Below are 24,940 nucleotides of genomic sequence, written 5' to 3' on the forward strand. Positions count from 1 at the left end.
GAACACTAAGGTGTTCCTTAGCCATATAATTTCAATGTATGTCAGTCAGTTATACAGATAAACAATACACACAGCTGTTTGAATATTTAAACCTGTATGTTGTAGCTGATGTTGGGGGCAGTTACTGAGTGCATTTTGAATACTCTACGGTGTGTTTTTGTGATTACTCAGAATAGACTCCAAAGGTACAGAATAAAAGCAAAGAAGACTAGAATGATGATAAATATTTTAAGAGGCCCTGTGACATGCTTTGTTTTTTTCTGATGGCAGACTGCTGATCAGTGGATTCACAAATTCTAATGATGTGAGGGTTATTATAATGTAAGATTTCTGAAGGGGTGTTTTGTTAGTGATACTATTTGGCCTCCAGCATAGGCTGTTTTTAATGTTAGCTGTGTCACATACATATATCTTCAATCTGATCCTTGACATTAAACCACTGATATCACTGGAAAATAATAATACGTATCTCTTGTATAGAAAATTCATCAACAAATCTCAAAGTGCTTCACAATCTTTCATGTATTTATCCTCACAACGTCCCTGTGAGCAGGGAATGAGGACAGTTATGGGAAGTTTTGACTACTTAAACTGGGTATTTCCTCAAATATGTTTGACAAAACATGGGCTAAAGCAGCATTCGAATCATGCTGGAATGTTCTGGAATACTGTTCCAGCACCTTTTTGGGAGCTGTTGTTCTGGTACTTCTGCTAATTCTAACTGCTTCCCAGCTTCCGTGGGAGGAGTTGGGCCCTGATGCCAGGGCCCCTCTGAAGTGAGCTGGTCTGCACCAGCCCCTTTCCCCTCCCTGGCTGCAGAGCCTCCTCTGAGCCGTCAGGTGCTGATGCAGGGCTCAGGTGGTGGGCACTTAGCAGCAGATCAGCAAGGAGGGAGCTGGGGACACATGGGAAGGAGCTGGAGCCCAGTAGCAGGGACACAGACATCAGAGTCCCCCTCTCTCACACACACACACACACACACACACCCCAGGCATAGGTGTGGGGAGGTGAGGATTGAAGGGGCTCTTCGGGGAGTTGCCCCACTGCTCCCCTGGGCCTCTCCCAGCTCCACCACTGCATCTATATTCCTCCCAGTTCACCCCACTAACTCTAGCTTGCCCTTGTCCCCTCAGCTCTCTCCTGAGGCCTCCCACTGCTCCCCCTAGTAGGCACCTCAGCCCTCCCCCACTCAGAGCAAGCTTCCCCCATCTATGGGGTTCCAGCACTACTTCCTTTAGGACTTGAGCACAGGACTAAAGTCACCATTAACATTGTCCATAGAAACAATCCTACATTGCATATGTTGCTGCCAAAAAAATAATCCATAGACACGTATAAAAATCATTATGCATGTTTTCCTAAATAATAAGAACTGTGGGAATGAGAAAACCTATGCCCATTTACGCTTACAACTGCTTCTTTTCCTCAAGTTCAAACACAGTTCCCCCCCACTAATTGGCTAATTCATGTCTCTCCTAATTCCTTTTAAAGTACTTGCCAAGTTTAGATTTTCATTCTTGTTTTTTTTTTTTTTTTTTTATCAACTTCCCTGTGGGTCATTTAATGGTACCCTCTCTCTATCTCTGCCTTCCTATGGCAAAATTGGTGGCGGGGTGTGTGACATGTTCATTAGATGTTGTATAGTGTGTGGGGGGGTTAATTGCCGATTTTATTGTTACTGTAATAAATCCAAAGGGAGTGTGTTTAAAAAGCTCCAGCTGTTATTCCAGACTTTGTGTAGTGTGAGTAAATATAAAATGTCTGGGCCTTCGAGACCTTTTAACCTTTTATCTCACTGATATTGGGAAGGTCATGTGTATCTTGCAAACCACACTTTTACTGCATAGTTAGGAATAAGGTGTTTGTACTTCCATGTTCATGATCTTCGAAAAGCCTAGTCCATTTGGCAGGATGTTACTGAAAGGTTTCTTCCTTAAAGCTAATTTTTAAAGTTTCTATTTAGATTTCATTTTGGGTTATTAAACCCTGGTTGACACTCGGCATATTAAGAACAGTAATGTTTAAATGATCCTAGGTGGCAGCTGTAATGTAACCTATAAGAAGTCAATAATATTGTATTCTTGAACCTGCCTCATTATGTTCAGACTTTTCAGTAATTTCCAAAGAATCCACCCACATCCCACCAGATGGGTGCACAGAAACAAAAACCCTCATCAGCACTCCCACAATCATGTGGGAGTTTTTTCCTATTAGAATGCTACATTATTTTCTGCACTGAATAAGATTATTTCCCAGCCTTACTCCAAATACTCACAAATCTCTCATTTTCAGTTGCAACCTGCTCTGGGAAATTCCAAGGCAGGTCTATATTCCAGTGTGAGACTAAGTATGGAAGAGTTGGGAAAACCAGTATAGTGAAGAGGGCAACCTTCATAAAAAGTCTTTCCCTGTGCTGTATTTCTCTCTTGACACAAGCCCTCTTCTTTTAGCCTCTGCTCTTCCAAAGAGAGGAAAGACTAATTAAACCAATCCCTGAATGTTTCCCACCTACACTATCCAAAAGAACTCCTTGTACAGAATTAGCTCTAACCAGCTGTGTGAAACCCAACAATTTAATTGCAGCCAAAAAATGAAGAAAAAGTGCTGTTATAGTTTATTCCAGTTAGTCATGTTAATATAATTTATACCCTATATTCACATAAACACTGACATCTCCATGCTCAAAAGCTGGAGGATTTGCAAATAGTTATTTTTTCTCTCATTAATTTTTTTAATGTCCATGAAAAGAGCTGGGAAGACAGCACTGGAAAATGAAGTAATCAAAGCATGGAACAGATATAGAACAGGACAAGTGTAAGCTTCCCTCAGTGAAGAATGGTCTAGTGGCTAGTTTGGTTCCCTGGGGCTAAGGACTCCAGGTTCATCCTCCATGCCTTCACCACAGGCTTCCTTTGTGATCTTAGGCAAGTCACTTAGTCTCTCTGTGCCTCAGTTTCCTCTCTGTAAAATGGAGATAATCTCTTCCTCACAAGGGTGTTGTGAGGACATTGCAGCTTGTGGGTTCATATGAGTACCGTAGATAGAAGATAGATAAATGCGCAGGTGCCACCTCCCTGACCTGGAGTGTCTCAGGAAGCGAAAAGACAGTTCAGTTTCCATGTTGATCAAGTCATTGGCCTCTGCTGAGGCTGCCAATAAAGCATGACACGTGTAGTAATGCTTTCTGAGATGTGGGCATGTGTCTTTGGGAACTGGACTGAGACCAGCAAAGTCATCTCACATCCTCCAGAATACGGTCATCATATGGTGACAACTTTTAGTCTCTAACCCTGGTCTGGTTTTGAACTGATGTCCTGAGTTCTACAGATGTATCTTCTTTTCATTAGTTCCTTGTTTGGGATTTTGAAGAATCTTACGTATACAGATAACTTCTAGAAACCCCAGGCACTATTTTTTTCCTAATGGAAATTCCAAATATGACAGTCTTTAGTTCCAAAGGGGTAAATGAGGTTACCTGAGTCTGTGTCTATCTGAGAACATGAAAGTAAGGATATGGTCTGTTTTCCAAAGTTTTACTCCTTAGTTCTGCTTGAAGAGCACATTTTGGCTCATGTCATTTTTCAGAAATAGGATTTAGTAATATTAAAATGAGAGTGAAATATGAGCAAAGAAAATCATCTGTCATACATCATGCAAATCCAGATAAAGAAGAAAATTGTTCATGTGTGAATATGTAGGGACCAGATGACCAGATGACCAGGGCTTGTTAATCTGTTTTCACACAAAAAAAAAGAAGTCTGTTTTACACTGAAATTAAACTTGATTTCATTCCTAACATACTTGCAAATCAGCCAAATACTGTAGTAGCCACAACAGCAGTGATTTGATCTGAAAATATTTGAATGGAGACCCTTACAGACATAATTTTTTTTTAAAGATACAAATCTGTCAGAGTCTACATGAGTTAACGCAAGCCTCAGCTTTGGAAATGGGAAGATGGCTAGAGTCTGTATTTTCTTAAGACAAACAATGCTAGTTGTTTTTTTTCTTTTTCTAATTTAATTTTGTAATATGTCGAGAGAGAATTTGAATCTGCATTGGGAAAAGCCCAAACTTGTAATTAAATATGAAAGGGACGTTTGGTTTAGCAACATTACTCCAGAGAGAGAGAGTGACTGAAACTTTATAAGTAGTATTACGTTTTAAAATCCAATTTAATCTCTCGCTCTATCCAGGCCTCTACTTTTCTGAAGAAAGGAAAAAGGGGAGTTTCTAATGCCCTAGATTTTGGAAAAGCGTATATATTGTAGGAGGATTCTTGACTATTTTTTCTTTTAAACAAACTTTGAAAGTTTTTGTTACTCCTACATAGTGAGAAGCCTTTGTTGTGTGTCCTGGTAATAAATGGTAGTCTTGTTCTATAATAAAAGAGGCACAGATGATCACAGAGTAGAACAATGTGAAGTTTTAAATACATAACAAGCAGAAGATTTTTTTTTAAGTGTATTTATTTAAAGAGATTCCATTATGGGTCTGTGTATCTTGCTCAGGATTTTATGCATGTGCCCAAATTAATTTCTGGCAAACACACACATTTCTATAATAATTGATAGCTCATTGCATATCTTTGTCCTCAGAGTATGCCATCATCAATATTGACACAAAATGTTTCTTGTGAAATATTCTAGGGGCTTAGATGCCAGTCATGAAAGACAGAGAATGTGAATTTCTAGCAACAAATAATGGTTTCTTGGGCTACCTGGATTTTTTTCTTACCTTTTATGTATAATGAGTTTGTCAGATAAGATTCAAGACAATTAAAATTAAATCTAAATGTTTCCTTCTTTTTTTTTTAAATAGATACTTCAGTTTAGTTATTCAATAATGACTTGCACCACCAGAAATAAAACTAGCAAACAGTTTCTTCCTGAAAGGAAATACATTTGCCTTAAATATGCTTATACTAGTTTTATTTAGAAGCTGATTAAGTAAAGGCGACAAGAACCTATCACGATTGTTGAGTCAGTAGCTTTCACATACCCCTTCCCCCCCAGCCCCGGTTAATCATTTTGTTTAACCATATAGAAATCTAACAATTCTGTAGTGTATACAGTAGAACCTCAGAGTTAAGAACACCTCGGGAATGGAGTTTGTTCATAACTCTGAAATGTTTGTAACTCTGAACAAACATTATGGCTGCTCTTTCAGAAGTTTACAACTGAACAGTGACTTAATACAGCTTGAAACTTTACTATGTAGAAGAAAAATGCTGCTTTCCCTTCATTTTTTTTAGTAGTTTACATTTAACACAGTACTGTATTTGCCTTTTTTTTTGGTCTCTGCTGCTGCCTAATTGTGTACTTCCGGTTCCAAATGAGGTATCTGGTTGACTGGTCAGTTCGTAACTCTGGTGTACGTAATTGTGAGGTTCTACTGTACTCTATACACCTCTACCTCGATATAACGCTGTACTCGGGAGCCAAAAAATCTTACCGCGTTACAGGTGAAACCACGTTATATTGAACTTGCGTTGATCCACCGAAGTGTGCAGCCCTGTCGTCCCCTCCCCCCCCCCCCCCCCGGAGCGCTGTTTTACTGCGTTATATCCGAATTCATGTTATATCAGGGTAGAGATATATTTCTGTTACCTATCAGAGGGGTAGCCGTGTTAGTCTGAATCTGTAAAAAGCAACAGAGAGTCCTGTGGCACCTTTGAGACTAACAGAAGTATTGGGAGCATAAGCTTTCGTGGGTAAGAACCTCACTTCTTCAGATGCAAGTAATGGAAATCTCCAGAGGCAGGTATATATCAGTGTGGAGATAACGAGGTTAGTTCAATCAGGGAGGGTGAGGTGCTCTGCTAGCAGTTGAGGTGTGAACACCAAGGGAGGAGAAACTGTTTCTGTAGTTGGATAGCCATTCACAGTCTTTGTTTAATCCTGATCTGATGGTGTCAAATTTGCAAATGAACTGGAGCTCAGCAGTTTCTCTTTGGAGTCTGGTCCTGAAGTTTTTTTGCTGTAAGATGGCTACCTTTACATCTGCTATTTCTGTTACCTGTATGCTATTTATTGGATTATGGGTATGATCCTTCAACGAGCTGAGTGCTTTCAACTCCCACTGACTTCAGTAAGAAGTGAGTATGCAAATATGTTGGAGGATTGCACCCAATATTATTTGTGTGCTGTTTGAGCTTTCATTCCACTTCTTATGTATTTGTGGGGTTTTGTTAAAAAAAATATTTTGTCTCACTGTACAGTTTTTTGTGTGTGTGATTGGGGGAGGGGATATACACAAGAACATGTTCTAAGTACTGTAATTATCTGCTGTGAAGAGCCATCAATATTAATGCCCCTCACTTCCTAAAAATGATGTGAAAATGAAATTAAAGTTTATTTTAATTCATATTGAATCAGAGAAGTCTGAATAAGCGTTGGATCATCAGAACTCCCATTGACTTCAATGACGGTAGGATTGGACTGTGATGATGAAGATATTTTATTGCTGTCATAAACATGCTGCTATGCCTACCACATTTTTGAGGATAAACTGAATGTAATTGCTTTGTAGTCATCATAATCCATAAACTATGCCCAGATCTATTTGATGCAAGGCATTTTCAGATATTTCTTGTTGGAGTGGAAATAAAGCAGCAAATCTGGATGGGGAAGAAACAGTTATTAAACTTATTTTAAAGTCTTTTATTGTTTGGGATAATCAGATTGTCCTGTGTGTTGTTGAATGGGGACACATTAAAACTTAAGGGGGATATGATGTTCTATAGTGAACAGTTCACATGTGGATTCTGTGGAGACTTTCAAGGCCAGCTGTGTTTCATGAGTTGAGAAGGTTTGGGATAACCCTCAAAATGGGGTATTTTACAGACATTTCCTGAAACTAGACAGGGATGAATATAAGGTATGCAGTAAAATTGAGGTAAGAGGAGAAATAAAACATAGTCATGAAAATGTCTTGGATGACAGTGACTCCACACAAATCATCATGCAGCCTGTTTTGCTGTGTGAATGGACTTCATAGCTCAGGTTTGCAGCCCTCACCAGCAATCAGCTTCTTCCTTTTATCACATAGAAGGGAGTGAGGAAAAGGATAGAGAAATTGATCCTTCCAGTACACCGCATTTCTAATATCTGACTTCAAATAGAAATGTTGTCAAAAGAAAGTCTTTACGTTTTGAGTGCTATTCACTGTGAAAGTGCCAGTTCCTTTCAGATCCATAGTGGCTCACCGTATGTGAATGCCTTTTAGTGCTATGAAATTACTTTCTCTCTCTTCTCCAAAAGCATAAGCATATTTATTATTTATTTACACAAATCCCCAAAGACTGGATTTTGTTCAATGTTTCATACCCAAATAGTCTGTCATAATTAATGATCTAGAGAGACATTACTCGGGGCTGAATCATTTTCCTGTTAGGATGCCAACTTAGGATGTGTATGTACCGTGACTGTATTCTCATATAGTATTCAGCTAGTCACAGTGCAGAATACATTAGGGTGTATTTTACAATATATACAAATGTATTATTTGAATAAAATGATGAATAGGCAAATTCACAAAAGTAAGGCATCCCCGTTGTCATTCATTAATCTTGTTGTATTGGTATTCGAACACACAGGTTCCTCTGTATATAATTTATCAAGGCATTTACATTACACTCCTCAGTTTTATCTGAGTACCTGTTATACTGCATTCTTCATTGTGTTATCTGAGAGCTTGTAAAGGGTGCTACCCCCAGCTTCCTCCATATTTTGGAGGCACTCCATATTTTGTATAGTTTTTGCTATACCCTGCTGCACAGCCAAGTTATTATTTTGTTCCATATTTTATGTTCAATGGATTGAAGCCTACCGTAAGCTGCTCCCTTTTCCCAGATGGGATTGGTCACTTAGTGACAGCCTGCCTATAATGAGTTGTGGGTTTCTGAAGGAATCGAGCTGCTCTGTGAAGGCAGGCTTCACCCAGCTTCAGCTCTTACACTCTCTCATTTTTGAATGAAACATGCAAATAGGAACAAAGGAGAGAGATATGGAAAGTGAAGAAGGGATGAAGAGATCTTAAAGGGGCAAAGTTTTCTCTGTAGATGGATCTTCTCCCTGTGCAGATGTACATCAAATTTAAACTACTTCTTGCTGCTGAGGCCGAACTTCACTCAGTCCCTGTTTATATTTGACCTGCTATCTGGTCTTGTTTTAAAGATTATCCTCCTTCACATCATCAATGGATGCCTCTTTTTCTCATAAGTGTAGTTTGACCTCTGTATTTTCGGGGGGCAGCACCAGTCAGGCCAACGGGCTGCACATGCCGGGGCAAATTCCATGCCTGTCCCAGGCTTGCAGTGGGGGGAGGGGGGGCAATGCCCCCTGCCCCATCCTTCCTCCAAACTGCGCCCATGCTTTTTCTCCCTCCAGCAGGCAAACTCCAGAACCTCTGCCCTATTCTGTCCTTTATGCTTTAAAGAATCTCCCAAAACCTATTTGTTAAGCCACCTCCCTTACCACATTCCATCTATCAGTTTTAGGATTTTTTTTATAACTCCCATCACTGTAGTATCTAAGGATTTATGCCAAAAAGCCTACAAGATGTGAAGGAAGGAAATGTAACTAGCAAATAATAAGAATAAAGGAGCTGAACCATCAGGATTGACACATGCCTTTTACTGCGTGACCCTACAATCTTGTCTCCTTATCTCTCTGCTGCTCTTCTTTCTCTATTTCACCCTCATTTGTTGCATCATGTTAGATTTAATTTGGAGCAGAGGCCGTGTCTCTGTTTGTGAGGATGCTAGCACATTTCTGGGTGCTTAAAAAAGAAATACTTCTCCATTTCCAGCCTCTGTTTCTATGAAACAATCAATATTTCAGGGTAAAAGCACTGATGTCCTAGTTCACTGTGTACAGATATTACATACAACTGTTCAGGTACAATAGTTGAGCGATTTATTTGTTGTTACTGCAAAAGGTCTGATTCAAGCATTAAATGGGTATTATGTAATTCAGCATCTGATTGCCTCATGAAGGTTATAGCTGCTTAGGTGTCCTGTATAACTACGTAAATATAATACTTAGCACTTAAATAGCAAGTCTGGACTCGTTAGCCTGTTTACTTTCTTTTAGATCACTACATCTAGGAATTGGGAGAAAAACATATTGGAGTAGTTCTTTTTTATTATAGTTTGTCCTACCTCTTGCCGGAAAGCTTTAAACAGTTTTTTTGGCTCCAAATGCCTGTATGTGCTTCTGGCAAGGAAGACAGCATCAGCTACTAAAAACCTACAAGAGTTCTATTCTAACTTCTCTGCTTCTGGCTCTCCTTCACTTCCGTTTCCATTCCCACAGAAACAGAAATGGAATCACCGGAAATGGGGAAAGGGTCTTCAAGATCATAAATGTTTCAAAAGTATTCTAATTCTACTAAATTGGCATAACTTATGTATGCAAATGCCCACTCACACCTCTTCTGATAACATTTGGTTTTAGCTCAGGGATGTTTTTCTTTGCTAAGCAAATAAAAACAAGTCTGTGTTTTTGAAACATATTTAACATCAACACAAACTGAAACTTGGCAAATCACTGAACAGTCTCTGCTGAACTTCTGGTTTGCTGCTTTTGGCCAACTTAGTGTGTGTTAAACTTGATGTGTATATCTTCTTTTTCACATCAGAAATGGATATTAGGTATTTAGAAAATTATTGCTTTCATCCAGTGAATACAGAATTACATTAAACAGACGTACAGAAATTGTGAGTAATATTCATTCTGAACATATATTTGTGCACCGTATATCTAATTTCAGGGAGGGAAAATAATACTTTGAATTATTACTTTTTTTAAACAAATATGCAATGATAAAATCCATTGTCACATATGTTTTATATAAGCATTTGGCAAATACAGTCAAATAGGAGAGATACTGGGTATAGATTATAAATAACTGTCTCTTGATCTTAAAAGTAAATAGATTATTCTGACGTGTCTTAGTAATTCATATATCAACTTTCATTGTACATTACTATTGTGTGTGAGAGAGAGAGAGAGAATTTTAATAAAAGAAAATTGGATTCTACATTAAATTTTGGGGGGATAATCTTTTTTATAGGAATTTTTTTTATATGAGGCTTGGGGCCAAATTCACCAGAGCCATATGCAGGTGCAAGTGAACTGGCTTCAGAGTTTTCCCTTTCAATTAAGTTTTAATTGTGTGATTCCTCTGATATAAATATCAGTTCTTTAATCATCTATGGAGTCTCCTACAACTAGCAGAATAGACAAACCTGACTTTTTTAATGTAAAAAAAATTAAAAATCTATTTTTAAATACACATCCTCATTAAGGTCTTTTTATACATCATAAAGAGGCATAAAAGGACATAAATTAAATGACCTCAGATTCTAGTACCAAGAGGAGGCTATCCTGCTTTTCCCTCTTTTGCTGCACATTTACTATAGGGTTAAAAAGAAAAGGATTAAACGCTTTTGCATTTGAATGCAGAAAGAAGTGTTCTAATATGTTAAACCATCTGTTACTCATCAATTAATTTCAGCTCATCATCTACAATTCATAGAAAAGATTGTTATCCCTCATGAGATGGCATTTTTCAGCAAAACAATTTCAGGAAATTGTTTTTAAAAATACAAAATCAAGAGAGCCAAAGGAAGTTATTTTCTTCTTTGAGTGCTTGCTCATGTCGATTCCATTCTAGGTGTGCGCGCGCTGATGTGCACAGTTGTAGGAGATTTTTGCTTTAGTGGTATCTGTAGGATCAGCTGTAGCGCCCTCTTGAGTGCCGTGCTCATGCGTCGGTATACTAGATGCTGCCAGCTCTACGCCCTCTCAGTTCCTTCTTACTGCCAGTGACGGTTCGTCGGAGCACCTTGTCTTGCATCGCAAGAATGTTAGTGGTTCTTACAGTCCATTGGTCTGTCTCCTTTGTTGTTAGTTGATAGGTACTTGGTCAAACCTTTAATTTAAGAGTTAGAGTAGTTGTTTAGGAGTAAAAGTCCCAGCTGGGACTTCACTTCGGAGCAGGACATGTCCCGTCCCCAGGCTTTAAGTCATGGCTCATCGTGCAGCAGGCCAATACCCATTAGTCACCCCCACGAACAGTGGCGGATTTACTGTGAAACAAACTATGTGGTGGCATTCTGGGGCCCCCCAATGATAGGGGGCCCCAGAATGCAGGACAAATCTGACAAATGACTGAATTTAATAAGCGTTGCAAGTCATGAAGCGGTCCAGGCTTTCTGCATTCTGCGAACTGTGCTCTAAATGTGGTTTTTTGAAATAATCTAGCAAAGAATTTTGCTTTGCCGTTTTTTCGCTGTCTCGGCAATAGCATAACAGCAACTAAGGGAAATCGTCATTTGCCAAGCAAAGTCTGTCTGCTTGAACAACTATCCAATTGAACAAAAGCACCCTCCCCCGCACTTTACAACAGTGCCCGTGATTTGTCACTAGTATGTAATGGTTCAAAATCCCGTTTTTACAGATCCTGATAAAAATGCGGGATTAACTGCATTAAATCTAATTGGGTAGTCCCAAGCCCACCCCTGGCTACGCCCTTGCTCTTTCACACATTTTTAATCTACCTAAAATCAAAGTCAGTTTTTTAGCAGTAATGAAGCGACACATTGAGTCTGGCAGTCAAAAAGACAAAGAAGACAAAGCTAAGCAAAAAGGCAGTTTGTCACTTATTTTAAAAAGCTTGAAGTATTGAGTAGTGGACATTCATCACAAAGTATGGGCAAGGAAACACCTGAATTATCTGATCACTTGCTGACTTGTGGGGATACCACAACGACTGCAAAAGTTGAACAAGTGGACTCTGAAGTGACAATGGAACTACAAAATATTGGTAATTTTGTCAAAGTAAGGGAAGAAACCTACCCTGAAGACATTGCATTATGGCCAAAATTTGTTTAATTGGATATGATAGAATATTTCTTAGTAAATAAACCGAAAAATGTAGGTAATATGGAAAATTTGAGAAAAGAGTATGAGGGAAACAGTGGGGGCGAAAGACCTCTCTGGCTTTAAGATTAAGCTTGATAAGTTTATGGAGGGGATGGTTTGATGGGATAACGTGACTTTAGTCAATAGGTCAATAACGTGCCATCGCTGGTAATTAGTAACAATGGTCAATGATGGGATATTAAAAGTTACTACAGAGAACTTTTTCCGGAGGGTCTGGCTGGAGAATCTTGCCCGCATGCTCGGGGTTCAGCTGATCGCCATATTTGGGGTCGGGAAGGAATTTTCCTCCAGGGTAGATTGGCAGAGGCCCTGGAGGTTTTTCGCCTTCCTCCGCAGCATGGGGCAGGGGTCGCTTGCTGGAGGATTCTCTGCGACTTGAAGTCTTTAAATCATGATTTGGGGACTTCAACAGCTGAGTCAAGGGAGAGAATTATTCCAGGTGTGGGTGGGTCTTTTGTGGCCTGCATCATGCGGGAGGTCAGACTAGATGATCATAATGGTCCCTTCTGACCTTAAAATCTATGAGTCTATGAGATTGCAGGACGAAAGCAATTTAAAGGTCTTCATGAGTCCCATTTTCTGAAGATGCAGAAAAATGGTACAACAGAAGTGAGAATTTGGTTGATTTTTTTCAGAAATCCTTAAGGCAGTCTATTGTTATGTTTGCAAATTATTCCCTGACCATAGTAAAGGAAAACAAACATTTGTCGATGGGCACTCTAATTGGAGAAATGTTGCAAGACATGTTGCTGATCATGAAACTTCCAAAGCTCATATTAATGCTATGTGTAAGTTCGTTCAAAGGTGTAAATTATCTGGAAGAATTGATTCTGTGTTATAGGCTCAGTTTGAGAAGGAGTGTTCTTATTGGAGGAAAGTGCTGAGACATGTTGTTGCCACGGTCAAACTCTGTCTTCTTTGGGACTACCTGTAAGAAGACATAAGTCATTGTCAAATCAAAAAGGTAATTTTTTAACCTACCTTGAATATTTTAGTGAATTTGATGATTTTCTCAAAGAACATTTGAAAAATTGTCAGTATTATGGCTCAGAGAAGACCAACTTTTTAACGCACCAAACCTACGATGAATTCATCACTATAATAGCAGAGCAGCTCAGAAACCAATTCACTGATGAAATAAAGGATGCCAAGTACTATTCCGTAAAAGGTGATTCAACACCAGATGTGAGCCATGTAGACCAATTAACATTAATTTTAAGATATGTGACTGTCAATGGTGAAGTTGTAGAGCAATTTCTTTGTTTTGTCCCGCTAAAATTCCACACTTCTGAATGTCTAGAGACAACTGTTTTAGAAATCATTGCAAATTTAGGTTTGGACATCAAAAGTTGTCATGGGCAAAGCTTTGATAATGCCGCAAATATGGCAGGAAAATATTCAGGTCTACAGGCAAGACTGAGCAATGCAAGCACCTCTGCTTTATTCATACCATTTTCCAGCCATTCCTTAAATTTAATCTGCAACACTGCAGCCGAATCTTGTGCGGGATCTATACATTTTTTTTACTTAGTTCAAAACGTGTATGCCTTTTTTCAGTTTCCATGCATCGGTGGAGTATGCTACAATCACGCTTGGTGCAGACAAATTAAAAAACATTTGACAGTCAAAAGAATTTGTGACACCAGGTGGTCTGCTCGTGCAGATGCTGTTTTGGCTTTGAAAATGAGCTATGATGATATTAAAAAAACCTTATTAGACATAGCCACATCAAATTCTGAAAAACGGTGTGTGAAAACTGAAGCAAAATCCTTAGCAGAAAAGTTTGAAAAGTATGATATTGCTGTTTTTACTCTTTTGTGGAGCCGTTTACTTCAAAGAATTAATGCCATCAGCAAATTGCTGCAAAAGATTGATACAAATTTATTGAATGCTGCACAATTGTTAGCTTCAGTTAAAAGTTTTGTCATGGAAGTTCAAAATGACTATAGCTCGGTGGAAGCAGAGGCACTAACATTAACAGAAAATATAGGTTTCTCTGATATATCTGGTGAGAAGCATAAAGAAAGCAGGAAGTTATTTTTCGGTGAAACTAGAGACAATGAAATCAATTTAAAAAGGAAAGAGAAGATCATTGTTGAGACCGTCACTGTTATTTGTGACACAATAATAGTGCAATTGCAGAGTAGAGGTGAATCTCTAAAGAAAACTGTTGATTTATTTTGCGTCTTTTTTGACAGAAGTATGGACAAAAATGCAAAAAGTCACTACAGTAAGAAATTAAGTGAATTCGACTGAGAGAACATAGACACAAATCTTTTTGAAGATAAAGTGAAACATTTAATTCATTTTATTGAAAATGATGAGGTCTGTGCTTCAAGATCACCAGTTGATTTGTATAGACTTTTACGTGACGATTTGCAGTCAATCTTTTCAAATGTAGAAACCATTCTGAAAATATTTTTAACGATACCTGTCACAAATGCTTCTGGTAAACCTTCTTTTTCTGTATTGAAACAAGTTAAAAATTATTTGCGAAATACAATGAGTCAGGAACATTTGACAAGTTCGGCAATATTGACAATTGAAAGTGCCTCTTTACAAAATATTACTTACGATGACTTACGTGACGATTTTGTATAGAAAAAGTGTAGAAACAAAGATATCTGAAAAATAAATTCAAATTGAATAAGTTTCTTCAGAGGAAGTTAACTTTTATTTTTCCATTCATGTGTCATCTATGCTTTTTATTTGTACACATTTTTCACTTTAGCATAATGCAAATACAAGCTTTCATCTAGACCATAAGTTCTCAAACTATGGTCCAAGAACTCCATTCAGGTGGACCGAGGAAAGGTTATTAAGGTTTTTTTTTTTTTTATAAAGCGCTCTTATCCAAAGCACTTTACAATAGTTAGCTAATGGTACAAACAACATTTGGAAAGATCACTAAGTGGTCTACCACGACCCTCAACAATTTTCAAGTGGTCTGTGAAAAAAAAGTTAGACTACAAAAACAATCAAGGTACCTCACTTTATTTTCATTTACTTCATATTACTTATAATATAGGAGGAGGATGAAGAAAAAAAGAATGAAAAATGGGGGAGGGAGATAAGAGAGAATGTTCTTTTTCTTGGCTGGGTCCTGGGGTGGGGGAGGGGGCGAAAATGAAGCTGCGCACAGGGCCCCACTAACTCTAAACCCGCCACTGCCCACGAGAGCTGTTTGGGGGAGTGCATAGAAAGGACAAATGCAGGATCTGCAAAAACTTTCACCCTTGAACTCAGAAGGAGCAGGATATCCGGGATCCTCCTCATGGAGGCTGTGCTTCATCCTGCCTCGGAGCCCTCTCGATCAGACTCCACACCCAGCACAGCACCTCTGTGGTAGTGCGCAGCAAATCACTGGCACCGGAACCCACATGGCACCGTTCCCCCTCCGTGGTGCCTAAGAAGCGGTTGAAGTCAACAGGCCCATCGGCACCACAGAAAAAGGGGGCTTCAGGCAAAGGACCTGTGTCAGGCCACATGCCTTCCCCGGAGCTGCTTGGGAGTACTGCTGCGGTCGGACCTCCTAGCCCAGCTAGGGATCCTCCTCCGACTCCTGGGAGCAGTATGGGGTCCCAGACCCTAGTAGAGTCATCTTTGCCCGAAGCGGGCCCAGCGGCCAAAGAGCAAGTAGGCCGACCAGCACTGAAGATGCTAAGCTGGGCGACGGACCTGGCCAAGGTGCTAGACGTCAGGAGGGTGCTAGCCTTCTACGTTGAAAGGACCAAGCCATTCCGCAAGTTGGCGCAATTGTTTGTCATGGTGGCCGACAGGATGAAAGGTTGTCCAGTGTCCGCTCAAAGAATTTATTCTTGGATCACTGCCTGCATTCGCTGCTGTTACGATCAGGCAAGGGTGCTACCTCCAGCGATTGTAACGACCCAGTCAACCAGGGCACAAGCCTCCTCGGCAGCTTTCCTAGCCCAAATGGCTATCCAGGTCATCTGTAGGGTGGCCACCTAGTCATCCGCCTATACGTTCACATCCCATTATGTACTTGTCCCAGGCCTGCTGGGTGATGCTGGCTTCAGAGAGCATTAATGCAAGCTGCTAGACTGTGAACTCCAAGCCCACCTCTGAGGATACTGCTTGTGAGTCACCTAGAATGGAATCGACATGAGCAAGTACTTGAAGAATTAAAAATGGTTACTTACCTTTTCGTAACTGTTCTTCGAGATGTTTTGCTCATGTCCATTCCATTACCCATCGTCCTATCCATCTGTTGGAGTTGCTGGCAAGAAGGAACTGAGGGGGCATAGGGTCGGCGGGGCCTAAAATACCAACGCATGAGCACGGCATTCAAGAGGGCACTACTGCCGACCCTATGGATACCGCTAAGGCAAAAATCTCTGACTGTGTACCTGGGCACGCATACACCTAGAATGGAATGGACATGAGCAACACATCTTGAAGAACAACAGTTACGAAAAGGTAGGTAACCGTTTTTTTTTATGGCATTGCTCATATTTCTATACTGTTCTGCTCCTGTCCTCATTTATATGTTAGTTGTCTTGACTAATAAAATGACCCAGAGTTGATAATTCATTTATTTCCCTTCCCTGTCTGCCCTCCCCTCTACTTTCCTATGCTTGAGAAATAGCCATGTTTGAACACAACTGTAATAAGTGCCTATTGTAATAAGGTTCCTTTTTTGCCTGTGTGGACAGAAAGGAAACGTTCTAACTATGTCTGGGAGCTATTTTTAATGCAATTTGTTTATTAATTAAGTAAAATATATAGCAAATGTACCCATATGTCACAGATTCGATTACTTGCATTATTCCATAAGCAAATAGTTAGTTGCTTGGGGTGAGTTGATGTTGGGTTTTGGTTTTAAATTCCAGACATGCCATCTACAGTAAATTTTAATATTCAAACCACGTATGAATAACAAGAAGTAACATTTACAGGGAGAGAAATTTAATGGTTATTTCAAGTTATTTGATAGTCTTTGCTTTATTTTTCTTAATTTTAACAATACAGTTTTAAAATGCTGTCTTATAAGTGAGTTTGGGGGAAAGGGGTTCTTTACCAGCAGTAGCTTGGTCTCCAAAAATATTGGCTCCTCAGAGCCCTGCTGTAGGTGCTGGACACATAGTCATGTGGCCACAGAACCTTTTTGAGCAGTAGTTACCAGCTGGGTGTAAAACACATGTCCCTCAAGTCTAGCGGTCTGTAGACCAAGGGATTTAAATACCGTGCTCACTTTAATGGTCTGTTAATTCCTCACTCTCAATCTGTTGGCGGAGTCATGGAGCCAACCTTTTCTTTTCACATTCATATTAGTTTTACATGTAGTTGTTTAGTTGTAAATAGTCCTTGGGTAGTTTAGTAGTTATAGTATAAACTCAAAAGTCTTTGTTTATTGTTTGCAATATCTGTTTCTGGGTCACTTTTAAAGTTGGCAGATCTGCTTGGGAAAATGCCAAATGTTCCTCTTACATCGCTATGATCCTCACATCAGAGAAGAATGAAAAATGCCTTCCATGTGTTAGGGAAGGGCTCTCAGCCCAAGGCTGTGAAGCCTTCAAGGCTTTGCCAAAAGGGCCCAGAAGAATTGAAAGACACTTCTCCCACACCGTCTCCTCCATAGGGCTCTGGTAGTGCATGAGTTTGTATGCTTTCTCCAAGGAAGATCTCTCCACACATCAGTAATGTGGCCAGTAAACCCCTCTCAGTAGCAAACCCTGATACAAAATCCCAAACTGAAAAGGGCTAATGAACCCTATACATACATGCTCTTAGTGCTCTTAGCTAGCTCTCCCTCCTGTTTATTGAATCCTCATATCCTTTCCACGAAGGGTTCCCTCTAAGTCTGGATGTCCTGTTTGTGTCCCCAGAGCTTATTATTTCCCTTAACTTTCTATAGCAGTGCTGGTAACATCCAGAAACGGATGAGTCCCTCTCTCACTGTCTTAAACAGGAGCAAAACATCTTTGAGTGCATTAGCATTAATTTAGCTGGGGACGGGATGGAAAATAAAGAGCGCTGGGGGAGCTCTATGGGCATTAATGATGCTGCAGGCAGGGAGATAGGCAATAAAAGAAATTAATCAGTGGGGAAAAGATATTTTCTTGTACTCCAGTAAGTTTCCCAGGTAGGGCTCTTAAAGGTGTGATTTTTGCTCTGAAAAATGACTAAAAATGGCACTGTGCAGTTGTTTGTCAGCAAACTCAGTGGTTTACATAAAAATACACTCAGCTTACATGTGAGATGTCTAATTTCCAACTCTGCAGTTTTGTCTCAAATCTGAGAGTCAAGCTGTTTTTTTTTCTTCTCTCGTATCACCACCAATAAGATAGATTCTACAGTCCAAGTTATATTATCTGTGACACTAGTGACATTTTGCACAATTATTTCCTAAGTTCCAATCAGTTACAACTCTAATGAACAATAGAATCCAGTTCACCCTCTCAGCTGTGTTGGCTCTGCAGAACTAAGAGAGTAAAAATGTTGTAATGACTAAAGTTAATGGACATTTTGAATATACACAGGACTGTTGAGTAAGGTGCCATTTTTGAAGTAGTCACTTTTCAGAGAATTGCACCATAAAGTGACTTTGGCAAAATTGGAATTAGAACTGTAACCATTTGACTTTGAGGTCCACAGTCTCACTAAACAAAAAATCTCTTCTTTGGAGTGGGTAGAGTTAAGATATTGTTGGCACCTTAAACAGGTTTTCTGAATTTCTAGTTTTCAGAGTATTAAAAACTACAGCATTCTACTAATGGTGTTTTCTGTGACAATATATTTTTATACTTAACTCTGTTTTAAGAGACTTTTCTTCTAGAATTCTATTATTTTTGAGAAAAATTTATCCTACTAAACCTTTTTTTATAGCTGTGAAACATTCCACACTAGGTCCTCCTCTTATCATTGTAGCCAGCTGTGATTGAGGGAGAGATCAGTGTTCAAGTGAACCAGGAATAGTAAGAAAGTTTCTTGCTTTTATTCTGCTACACCCAAATGATCTGTGAATGGTTTGGGAGTTATAAGGAGAGATTCAATCAATTCTTACTATTCAGCAACTTTCTTTCCTTTTCTTACTGTCAATTTTGCCCATTGATAAGTCTTTTTACCCTAGCCCCATACTACTTACGTTACAGCACTTGCCAAATCTGCTGGTGTGGGGAGAAAATCAAGTATGGTTTCATACTATCTTATATCTGATCTATCCTCTGTCAGGGACTATATCTTGCATGTGCAACGGAAAGAACTTGATGCTGTAGATATTTTTCATCTCTAACTACTGTGGTCATCCTTACTGATTTTGTTTTTTCATTGATTAAACTGTTTCAAGATAATATATCCCTCACACTAACTAACTACAAATATTTGGGGAGAAGGATAAAATAATCCTGTGTAATCACACTGAATGGTGGCCCAGTTCTATATTGTAAACTGTTTGGGTAGAGAGGCTGTCATCGTACTTGTTGATAAAGTGCATAGCACATTATTGGCACTATATAAATATTTAAACATCAAGTAATTCATTCAGATCTGAAGTGTATCTCTACCATCACTTTGGTCTTCTATTCCCACAGATACTTTCATAAATGCTTTTTATTCTATAACTTTTCTTGGAGGACTAAAGTGTAAATTATACCACCAGTTATACAAAGGGTACGGAAAAAAAAAACTGAAGGGAGGTTTGTGGAGCAAATGGTTGGATTTTCTAGGCAAACATCGCTTGTGGTAAATGAACTGTGATGAAAATACTGTGACATTGACCTCTGTACATTGGCTTCCAGCCATTTACCAAAGGAGTAAATGTCTCATTGTGTATAAATTACAAACATGCTTGGTGAAGAAAGAGCTCAGTAAATAGCCATTTAACTCTTTCATGCTTTGTGAGAATCAGTGTGCGATAATAACATAACACTAGTAAAACATTTTCATTAGAATTGGCACAACAGAATATCTTTGTAGAAGAAGTTATTGGGACCTTACGAATTAATGAATTAAAACTGATATGTTTAAACACTCTCTTGCAGTCCTGCTGATATATTGGTGGGGGGAGGGGGGAGCATCTTAATTTTTCAGCAAGTATAAAAGGAATTTGTGTCTGTTCTGTCTAAAGTGTATGTGATCAGGGGTGTACAAAGTTTTAATCATCTTATTGGAAGTTCAAGGCTAACAGTGGTTGAAGAACTGAGGTTTAGAAGTTTAACCTAAAATATTCTGAAATAAATTCTGGAACCACAAGAAAATCATACAAAGTGCAGGCAGATTATTGAAAATGCAGTGGCATAGTGTTTAGGGCTGAGTGCACACTAAAATGTGTGTCTGTGTACATTTATTGGGAAAATGAGTCAACACGTATGTCTTAAATGGAGATTTTCATATATCCAAATCAGCCATTCCAACAGTGGATAACATAACCTCTTACCACAGGCGAACAGAAAAGAACTACATTTTTGACATTCTCCTCCTGCAAAGAAGCCTGCCCTGCCTGAACACACTACTTCACTTCCAGGCTCTAGCAGGTAGAAGAGCTCTGCTTAGCAGAAATATTGTTTTTTAACTTTTTAGTGAATTTTTTTAAGCTTTAATTTATTAGCTTTCTTATTCCCCAAGAGAGTAGAAGGGGAATATTGAATCTTAGGTCATGTATACATTGGGTATTTTCCTGAGTTGCTAGCCACCAGAATAGCACCACCAGTACGAATCCCTAGTGTAAGCAAAGGAAGCCACAACATGCTACAGTGGCAGTCCTCTGGGGTGCCAGTGAATATCACAACTTCCCATCTCTACATAAGAGGTTTTCACCAGTGCAGTTACATGCACGGCTGGCCAGTGAATGCTGGAAACAGAATATGCTCCACGTGGCCAAGACCTTAGATGTTTGCCTGACTCAGGCCTGGTCCCCACTAAGTCCCCAAATCGGACTAAGGTACGCAAATTCAGCTACGTTAATAACGTAGCTGAATTCGAAGTACCTTAGTCCGAACTTACCGCGGTCCAGACGCGGCAGGAAGTCTCCCCCCGTCGATGCCGCGTACTCCTCTCGGCGAGCTGGAGTACCGGCGCCGACTGTGAGCACTTCCGGGATCGATCCGGGATCGATTTATCGCGTCTTAACCAGACGCGATAAATCGATCCCAGAACATCGATGGCGTGCCGCCGGACCAGCCGGTAAGTGAAGACTAGGCCTCAGTAGTCAGACGTTCAACCTCCCCTGCCTCTTCCTTTGAAACAAAGGAAAAAATGCAGTTCAGCCTTGGGACATCGCCATCCAGATTGTACAAAGATCTTGACAAAGTCCTCTAATAAAATGAGGGAAGAGGAGGGCCTGGTATCCAAATATAAGACACATGCAGAAGAGGAATTAACCTTTTTGAGAGGGAAAAAACAAACTTTGCCTTGTATATAATGTAGCCTTTAAATCCATGACAGCATACAGAGATTATTTTAAAAATGCAGTGCAAGGTTTTAGATATGAGCTCAGAGAGACAGCAAATCTCATCTCAAAACCAGAACAGAAAATGAGTGATCTGTTGACAGTTTAAAAAATAAGTTGTAATGGCTGAACCTGTGACCAAGCTATAATGAGAAATTCTTCTCCAGTTTATTTAACTAACCTCAAAAACATCTACTGTAGATTTGGCTGGGATTTAACAGTCCATTCTCTCTTCCCCTTCCCCCACCTCCAAGTGATACAAACACAAATGTTAATATTTAAAGCTCCCCAGGCCGCTACTTTAAAACCAAACATCTCTTACAAAGCTGAATTGAACCATCTGGTAGAAGTCACTGACATAACAGTAAGTGCTGCCTCTTGAAAACCTGATTCAGCAAAGTGGAGGGAAGGCTGAAGTTAGTGGGGGGATTTGTGTCAACTGAGGAGGCCTCCAAAGCTGAAATTGCAGCACGGATCAGCTGGGAATTCATCCCCCTTGCTTTTCTTCATGGCAGGATGAAATCTCCATTCCCCAAAATTGATGTAAGTAAGAAAACAGATTCTTTATACTGTCCTAGAACTTTAAAATTCCCCTGTTGTGCAAGGTGACAAGGTAGGTGAGATAATATCTTTCATTGGACCAACTTTGTTGGACTGCCTGTTGTGCTGGATGGCTGCCAATGAACAACATTGAGTTCATGTAGAATTCCCGGCTCTTTGAGCTCTGGTCAAGTGTAGGACTCTCCTTTCTTCCAGGACAGATATGTTAGTTGCAAAACATTTTTTTAAGGCTTGTTAGGTATTTAATTTCATGCTGATAAGCACATTGTAAATCAGCAGGAGCTGCCAAAAAACAGGCCACTTAGGTGAGAGCCTGAATATAGATTTCAGAGCCTAATTTTAGACCCCTCAAGTCTGAACATTTTGGCCTAAAATATTCAACTATATTAATTTAGTTAAATGTCATGGCATGGTTTATAATATAGCAATAATTACTACTCTGCAGCCTGCCACATAACTCACATGTTGCGTCGTCTGCCTGATATAAGTTACATTTGTTAGGGGTCTACTTTTTTTTTCATTTTGTGAATAATATGGCTTTTCCTAAATTGCGTAATCGGTTTCTCTTTTCATATACTCTATATACCACATCTACTCCCTGTTAATCGGTGTTGTTCATGGGCTTTTGTTGACTGAATTCTGTATGCTAAGGGAGTGGAATGTTTGCTGGCGAGAAGTGCTGCTATTCCTTTAAGAACAACACATTAATCTTCCCTTCAGTGAATAGTCAGTCTAAAATCCAGTGCTTTACAAGTTTCAGACCAGGCTATCTATCAAGAGGAGACTGTTCATTTTTTAGAAGGGCAACATGTATGCAAAGATGCATTTGTGACAGTATGGGGAGTGGATAGCAAAATATAACTTAATAGCTGCTAGCTTTTTCTTTTTTAAGTAAGCTAATACAAGTTTAAAACATTGAACTTTGACTTTTATATTGCTGTTTAGATTCATGCTGCATTGAGGCACTGTCACAAGTAACGCAGTCAATTATACTTTGTAATATATCAGATTCTATGTAATACCCTCTACATAGGTGTAAATGGTGTTTATAAATTATGCCATCTTTTTCGTCCTACTTCAGTAACCACAAACCGAGCTTTTTTTTTTCCTACGTTAATAGTTCAGTGGGAGCGACTGGGTGTCCTGTCTTATGAAAACCAGGACACTTATTTAGTTGGCTGAATATGGATTTAGAAGCCAAACTGTAAACTCCTTTTAAAAAGAATCTTGGCCTCTGCTGCTTTCTTTAGCCTAAACTTCCTCTTCCTCTACCCCTTAACTGTTCTGTATGTCAGTTGGTTGCTACCCTCTGTCCCACTGGTGGCTGTGATTCACTGGGACTGTATGCAGAGTTTATAAAGCAAGCTCAAAGGTAATTAACACATAAAACAATAGGGAGAAAGTTTATTATTTGGATTACTGTAGCGGCTAGGAGTCCTATTCGTGGACCATGAACCCACTGTGCTAGGTGCTGTACAAACACACCCTGCACCCAAAGAGCTTACAGTCTAAGAATGAGACAAGACAACATATGGATGCAGACATACAGGAGAGTACAAGGAAACAAACAATATTAACAGGCAGTGGTCTCAGTATACCAACAGCCTAATTGTGTAGGCATCATGGCAACATGGGGTTTGAAGGAGGATAATGTTAGCTTTGCTGATGGGGGGAGGGAGCTCCTTCCAAACATAAGGGGCAGCATGGGAGAAAGCATGTTCAAGAATTTAACAAATGGGTGATGGAGGCTGGCACTCTGGGCCAGTCACAGGTGAGAGTTGACATGATGATAGGGAGGGGTGGGGATAGGCCATGAAGGGCCTTGAAAGTGATGACAAGTAGCTTGTGTTTGATGCAATAGAGAAGAGGGGTCAGTGGAGTGATGCAAAGGAGTCAAAGCGACAGGCTAGGAAAATGATCATTGCAGCAACTTTTTTAATGGATATAAGCAGGGCATGGCTGCATTTGTCATTTGGATAGGGAAGGCTGTATTTTAGAGATCTTATGCAGACAGAATCAACAAGATTTAGACATAGTCTAGAAGTGAGGACCCAGAGAGAGGTCCTAGTCAAAGATGACACCCAGGTTACTGGCCTGAGTGACAGGCAAGATGGTAGTGTTGTCTGTTGTGTTAGAGGAAAGAGGAAGCAGAGAAGAACTAGGGGGGATAATTAAGAGCTCGGTTTTAGCCATGTGGCGCTTGAGCTGACCACTAGACATCCATATGGAGATGTCAGAGGAATAGGCCAAGATTTTATTTTGGACAGGACGAGAGAGAGAAAGATCTGTGAGTTGTCAGTATAGAGAAAATAGTTGAATTTGTGTTTATGGATAAGATCACCAAGAGATAATGGCAGAGGGAGAAGAGAAAGGGAACCCAGGACAGAGCCCTGCGGAATCACACAGAAAGTTGGAGGAGGGACAGTCCTCCCCCGGACATACTGAATGAGTGATTAGAGAGGTAGGAGAACTAGAAGAGAACAAAATCACAGAAACCAAGGGAGGATGAGATTTCAAGATGATGACCATGGATGACTGTGTCAGAGGTGGCAGACAAGTTAAGGAGGATGAGGATGGAGAACTGGTTCTGAGATTTGGCTAGGAAGAGGTCATTGGAGACTTTGTCTAAAGTGATTTCAGTGGAGTGCAAGGGGTGGAGGATGGAATGGAGAGAGTCTAGGATGGAATTAGAGGAGAACTACTCCAAGCAGTGATTGTAAACAGCACATTCAATGAGCTTGGAGATGGGGTTGTAGTTAGAGAAGCAAATGGGGTCAAGGAGTGTTTTTTTTCAGATGAGAGAAATTAAAGTGTGTTTGTATTGAGAGGGAAAAGCTAGAGGAGGGGGGAGGTTATGGAGAACAGTAAGGGAGGAGATGAGAGTGGGTGCGAGAGAGATCAGGGGATGGGGTCACTGGGAATAGGGAGCAATCTGGAAGGAGCAGGTAGGAATACTAGTAGGATGATGTTAACAAGGATGGGGGAAAGAGGAGGAGGAGGATGGATGCTATGTTGCAGAAGA

The 24,940-nt window shown here is 39.8% G+C and overlaps 1 protein-coding gene across 1 annotated transcript in view; it reads left to right on the plus strand.

Moving 5' to 3' along the window:
* Positions 1-24,940, plus strand: part of LYRM4 (LYR motif containing 4) — a 146,481-nt gene that overhangs the window by 120,549 nt on the left and 992 nt on the right.

Source organism: Malaclemys terrapin, chromosome 2, assembly GCF_027887155.1.
Source record: "Malaclemys terrapin pileata isolate rMalTer1 chromosome 2, rMalTer1.hap1, whole genome shotgun sequence".
Lineage (NCBI taxonomy): Eukaryota > Metazoa > Chordata > Testudines > Emydidae > Malaclemys > Malaclemys terrapin.